Raw genomic sequence first — 7104 nt, forward strand, 5'->3', positions numbered from 1 at the left:
AGCGGGTTTTCAATTTTCAAGAGATCTTATTCAATCAATGTAGATTCGGTTCTTCAAACCAGTAGTCTGCACTTCTGTTTGGTAAATATTTGAAACAGCCGTGCGTGGGACAAAAATCAGCTCCCACCCGCCAGCCGGCGGTGGACACGTCTTATTGCACCTTATTGTTGGCGCTTGGGCTGTTTGAATGCAGTTCCCCTGTTTTTCTAACTTCTAGCCGGTTTCAGTTCGTTTTTATATTCGTTTTTATGTTCTAAATGTTGGTGATCTTGAAGAAACACACGCTCCCAAGTGCAGTGCAGTGCACTTGGGAGCGTGTGTTTCTTCAAGATCACCAACATTTAGAACATAAAAACGAATATAAAAACGAACTGAAACCGGCTAGAAGTTAGAAAAACAGGGGAACTGCATTCAAACAGCCCAAGCGCCAACAATAAGGTGCAATAAGACGTGTCCACCGCCGGCTGGCGGGTAGGAGCTGATTTTTGTCCCACGCACGGCTGTTTCAAATATTTACCAAACAGAAGTGCAGACTACTGGTTTGAAGAACCGAATCTACATTGATTGAATAAGATCTCTTGAAAATTGAAAACCCGCTGCCAACTTGAAAATAAAGAAGAATAATACGAGAAAGCCCTGATGAGAACTTGCCAAATGCCAGAGCGAGTTCGAAACGCGTCGGCAATAGCAGAAAGGAATTGGCAATAGCAGAAAGAATTCAAGTTTATTTATCAGACAATTGAAAATTTTTATTTGTTACAATTCATTTTGTTTTCTTTTCCTTACTGCAAATAGCTTCATTGCTTAATACTACATAACGACTGATGCTTCTCGTATGACCGTATTTGTATATTTATGTACACTAAATGATTGGATGTCATTTTGTTATATGTATTTATGTATTTTTGTTAAAATTCTTTGTCAAATGTTTTTGTATAAATTGTATGTACGTAGTGTTTTTCTCATGCAATCAATGCTTTAACTTAATGAGATTTATATGAAAAAGTAAATGGTTTAAATAAATTCGACCATACAAATCATAACAAGGATTTGGTTTGTTGCTCAAAATATAGCTATCAAAAATCGCAGGGCCAGCATTTCTCTTTTTATAAATTATTAACAAAGACAGCATGCAATGGGGCAAAGGCGGGCGCATGTCCCGCCTTTGCTCGAACCACGGCCTATTGCGTGCGGTTACCCGCACAGGCCACATCTGTTTTCAATTATCGTGCCCAGACACGGGTGCGATAATTGAAAACAGATCGCTTGCTGCTGCGGCGTGCGTGCGCGCACCACTCGCGTGCTTGTTCTGTCTGGGGTTGTCGATTTATTTGCTCAGAAAACAAAAGTAGAACAGCCTGCTCAGCACACACGCCAAGAAAACGAAAAGGGAGCTTTGAAGCCGTTAATACTCAGCACCCATGCTGCGCGTTCACCGCACTTTTTGAGGGACGCTGTGACGTTGTTGGTTTTACACAGCCAATTAAACGAAAAGTGTGGGATTTCGGGTCATGTGGCGTTAATGTCATGACACTGTGTTAATGTCATGGTAAGCACATGCGATACACCTTGTGTTTCATCGAACTCATAGCTGAAGTGATGAGGGGTGAGCAAATCGTTCTTTCAAATAATCAGGTCCGGTCCATTCACGCTTTAAAGATCAGTGTATGAGGCGCTTAACGTTCAAACCAAGTCGTGCTCACCCGGCCTCTCGTGGCTCTGAGGTCGGTAGACTGTGTGACATGTAAAGGACAACAATAGCACTATATGGTATTTATAGTGCTACGAACCAGTGCATCGACTGGATGGTGAGTGAACTAAACACCCGCCGCTGACGACATGCAGTGTTCTGAACTTTAAGAGTTGAAATACTCTATATTTAGGAAGCCTCGGTCCTTAAGCGTTTAGAAGAAGCAAATTGACTACCATGAATTGAGTATTATGACCTTGTTGTGCTACAGAATTTAGAAACGCAGAAGTGCGGCATAAATGGCCGTATAGTGAAAGAAAGGTATTAATATTACACCTATGCGCCAATGACACTTAGGGCACAAAGAAGTATCCCTGAGGCTGGCGGTGACAGCAGTACACTGGAGACTCGCAGGCATGTTGTTCAGGGCGGCTCTCAGTTCGCCTTCTCCCTTATAAAATCTTGTGCCCCTCAGTGTCAGTTGGGCAGATGTTGTGGCTTTAGGACCAGAGCTACCGACTTTAGTGCCGGGGAACCAGGTTCGACCCTCGGCGTCAGCTCAGTGTCCTGTGATTCTGGGCAAATGACAAACTCCCAGTGCCTACCAAAAATGAATGTGCCCTTGTGTAACGTAACTGGTGCTCATGTAAAGAGCTCCAATACCTTCTGGTCGAGTTCGCACTATGTAAATATGCACACAAAAAAATGACTACCTCTCTACACCGACTAGCTCCCGTGCCACCGCTTCCGGAGAAAGGAGGGAAAGTGCGCCAAGAAGTTTTTCAGCCTCTATATCCAAATACAGGAGTTGTAGGGCACTGGGCTGCTGCTGTGCATGCTTTAAAAATAAATCTATGTAATTTACCTTTGCTGATGCATCTATTGGTGTTTCCATGATATGGAATTATGACATTTGGACGCAAAGTAGCTTCTTTTAATGATAAATTGAACTAGAAGATGAAAGTTGCTAGGGGTGAAAGATTCAGCAATTGATGCCCTCGATCAGGCAATTACAGACGAGTGCAAAGTACAGTGGCGGGTTGGACGCCATTACATTTTTGATGCCAAGAGAAACACTGTTGTTCACCACGAGGCGCAGATGCGCTCTTAGACTATCACGACAACCTGCAGCACGTAAAGTTCCGCCAGGAGCAAGGTGAAGGTGGCATGTTGAAATGGGGGGAGAAAAACGTTGTTCAGAGTATCTCTGCTTAATAGGAGACGGGGAGTACAGTAAAGTGTATCTCGGGCATCAAGGCGCTATCCGAGACTGTATAAGCCAGCTTGCAAACTTGAGACGTCACACCTCCATGTGAGAGAGGAACTGGTCTTGAGCTGTTCAGATACTGTGCCCTATAATAATCTAAAATATATATAGATATATTTACACCTAAGAAAGAAAAAAGAAACATGATGATGAAATACCCCGGACCCTCGATTATAGATGGAGGACTGCACGAGTCACCCAGCCACGTGCCAAGGCGATGAAATGTATGCTCATTGTTTTGGGCGCCAGTGGGAGGACTCATCCCACTTCCTGTTGTCCTGTTGGGTGCAGCTTGAACACAAAACGCCTACTCTAGCTCACACAATAGCTCGGTACAGAAAGTTGTAAATATGTAGGATCTGGATGGTTTTCAGTGCCCGGAGAACGCTTCACGCACACCTTAATAACGGGGAAATCTTAGACGTACCCAATCCAATGAATGCGCCTTGTGCTCTTACGAAAAGCACCCATCAAAGTTGTAGCAGCAGAATGTTGCAAAATCTATTACTAGACTCGGATACAAACTTAGCATGCTTTATGATTTGCAATTTGTTTTTGATTTTTTTCCCAATAAATTCTTGAAAAAAGAATTACGTTGATTGCCTGCCTTGATATTTTTTGTGGCAATTCGCCCAGATTAGAGAGGAATCTGGTTCAAACACTACATCTTGGCAGTTCATTAATGTAAGCATGGATCAGGTGGAGCTGAAGCATTACAAATTGGTCCATTATTCCTATACATATTATTGGTGATATCTTGCACAAATACTATGTTACCAATACCAACACTTACACACATATTACCATAACCAATCCGTATCACTTTTACAATCTTATAACTGTTTACTTTGCTTTTAAAGTACAAAATATGTTAAAAAATAATTGTTTCACATTGGTATCGACTTTAGGAACTTATAAATATTTAGCCATGCAACACTTTATGTTACTGCACATAAAAATATCTGCTGGATATCTAAGCACATACAAGATACCAAAGGCAAGACCTATTTGCTATGCCAATGCTTGTCTTAACTGGCCACTTAAATGATGCTGAAGAATTTTGCCCGGCACTAATTTTGAATGTTAAGAATTTTGTTTTCTTGTATAACCACTGCCGCCCAAACCACGGATCCACCATTGAATGTAGCACAGGTGAGAGTCGCCATATATTCGTGTGCATCCCTCTGCCCGGCATGAACCCACACTGGTTCTCGTGCACCAGGTACATTATTACCTTGCCCAGTAAAGTCGTCAATACCTTGGCCAACATTTTGGCATCCACCCCCAGCATCGATAAAGGCTTGTATGAGCCAGGATCACGTACTTCTTTACCCGGTTTTGGAGCATAACAATCCGCGCCAACCTCATGGATGGCATTAGAACCCCCAATCGCTTGGCCTCCTGCAAGGTCTCCAGTAAATAGGGCAGAAGGGGGTCAGCATACACCTGGAAGAACTCTACAGGGAGACTATTGGGCCCCAGAGTCTTACAGCGTGCCATGTTCTGTATACCTTCTCGCAGCTCCTCAAATCGAAGCGCCCTGCCAAGATTGCCCATCTGTGACTCAGTAAGGTTGGGGAGAAGGAGGTCATCCAGAAACCACCCCAACCTCAGTTGGGTCCATACATGAGCCCTCCCTGTAGATCGCGGCTAAGTGGTCCTGTAGTCAAGAGTTAACATCAGTCTGAGCAATGGCCTCGGTCCATTCTTGAAGTTGGTGTCTCTGAGAGCCTCGGGATGCAGACGCCACAAAGGGACCCTCGGCCTACAGCCTACAGCCACCCTCCCCCTCCCCCCCCCACTCCAACAGTACAGGAGCATGGTCCGACAAGAAGCTTCCCAACACGCAGGTTTACATGGAGGCCGCAGTGGCCTCACTTGAAAGCAAGAAGTGATCAAGTCTACTAGAAACTACTTGTGTAGGCATGTAACATGTATATCCATGTACTTCAGAGTGTGTTTCATGCCAGAAATTGACAACGCGCAAATGATCCATTACCTCCCTAAGAGCAGCCGTCATGTTGGGCTTAGTGTATGTAGCCTCGGAGGGTGCTTCTCTAGGTTCTGGTCAAGCACACAATTAAAATCTCCTACCAATATTATTGGCGCACCCACATATGGAAGCAGTAACATCTCCTATGCCAGATAAAACCTCCCATCAATCACATTCCGAGCATAAACATTCAGTAGGCATATCTCCACACCGTCCTGTGAACCATGCACCACCACATACCTTCTGCTACGTAATCATGTACTCGGAACAGGACCACCCAAATCACCACTCCCCGAGCATAGGTGGAGTAAGTGGCTGAAAACATCTGCCCCTTCCATTTCTTGAGTGGCGTTTGAGTTTCGAGGTCTGATATGTGTCTCTTGCAGTAATGCCACATGTGCCCCCTGTCTGCGGTGATTGGTCTATACCCTATATTACTTCACAAAAGAATTGAGCCTCCGCACTGTTCATGTTACAAATTTAAACTGACCCATTCCTCAACACCACGAGCCACGCTGACTCTGTCTGCCAGCTGCCTCGCCATTGTCGCTGTCGCCAAAAACCACAATAACAATAAATGAAGCCTTTTCTGACACTAACTCTGTATCGCCGATTGGAGTCCTTGCCTGGGACGAACTGCGGCCAAACCACCTATCCTGCCACAAGAGCTGCCTGCCTCCCGCTGCTCGGCTCCCATTAACAGCTTGGAGTCCGGCCGCTGAGAGGAGTGCGGGCCAGGGGAACTGCAACCCCCAGCAGGCCATGCGCACCCCGCGCATCAACAGACAGCGCCAGGAGGCGCATAAGTACAGCGTCCTCCCGGCAGAGCGGGGGAAGCCTTTTCTGACACTAACTTTGTATCGCCGATTGGAGTCCTTGCCTGGGACGAACTGCTGCCAAATCACCTATCCTGCCACAAGAGCTGCCTGCCTCCCGCTGCTCGGCTCCCGTTAACAGCTTGGAGTCCGGCCGCTGAGAGGAGTGCGGGCCAGGGGAACTACAACCCCCAGCAGGCCACGCGCACCGCGCTCATCAACAGACAGCACCAGGAGGCGCATAAGTACACCGTCCTCCCCGCCTCGCGGGACGCCGGGCGAAGCCTGGGCCAAGGGCGGGCCCGTTTAAGCCCGTTAAAGACCGGGTAAGACTGGACTGGCCCACCCCATTTATATTTGACCTGTGATACACATCTTGCTCCCTTTATTGGACAAACCTTATGTTCCCTCTCCATTATTACTGGCTAAATTCTGTATTCTGTTAACACCAACATGACGACTAGAGGTAGTAGGAGTAAAACAGCACAGGGTGCAGCACAGATCATTGGCCCAATCGATCAATATATTACTAGGGCAAACAAGGCAATTGACCAAGGCATAATCCTCTTAGAACGCAGGGTCTCACAAGACTTAGCCCTGGCCAAACGGTCATCGCTGGGTTCCCTAGCCTCAGCTAGGACGCCCACTCACCTACGGGAAACCGGCCCATTAGTGGAAGTACGAGTAGAAACCCATACTGTGCCAAGCACGGTTGATCTGTCAGCATCCCTGGTGCTCTCGGACTCGCAATCGACCCTGTTCTTTTTGCGAGTCCGAGGCGGGAAGATCCCGACATAGAGCTCGATCGGGGAATGAGGGAGGGCGCCATACCTAAACAAAAGAAACAAAAGAGGCTAAATAAATCGAAACAAGCAAAGAAACATAACCATCATAAAGAATCATCCACCAATCAGGCATCAGGACAAGATAGATCAATGCAGAGAGAGTTAATTACTTTACCAACAGACATAATAAATCTCTCTATGAACACAGCAAACCTCAGTGATTCTAGCAGTTCAGGAGGAGGGTGCAAAGTTTGCGGGGTAAATAACCAATTATTAATTAGATTGGGTGAACTTATTAAAATTCACATGCAACCTATTGAAACGAGCCTCTCAAAGATCGAAAAGCAGTTAGCTGCTTTGAACGTAATTCCTAATAACCCCTAGGGGGCGGGCCTGGCGCAAACAGGGGGGCAAAAAACGAACAGCAAAATTTCCACGGCAGGGGTTCAATCCACAAAAGTTGTTACTGGAGCGACAACTGTAAAACCGAAGCCCCCTCCTTTGGTGGCAAAGAAGGTCCTTGAGACAACAAAAACTCCAGTCCCCCATGACAC

General features: G+C 46.0%; 1 pseudogene; it reads left to right on the forward strand.

Annotated features, from left to right (window-relative positions):
• The first annotated feature begins 2395 nt into the window (after nt 1–2395).
• Nucleotides 2396–2968, forward strand: LOC144752866 (ATP synthase peripheral stalk subunit b, mitochondrial pseudogene; annotated as a pseudogene).
• The last annotated feature ends 4136 nt before the right edge of the window (nt 2969–7104 follow it).

The sequence above is a fragment of the Lissotriton helveticus genome, chromosome 5_1 (genome assembly GCF_964261635.1).
Source record: "Lissotriton helveticus chromosome 5_1, aLisHel1.1, whole genome shotgun sequence".
Classification (NCBI taxonomy): domain Eukaryota; kingdom Metazoa; phylum Chordata; class Amphibia; order Caudata; family Salamandridae; genus Lissotriton; species Lissotriton helveticus.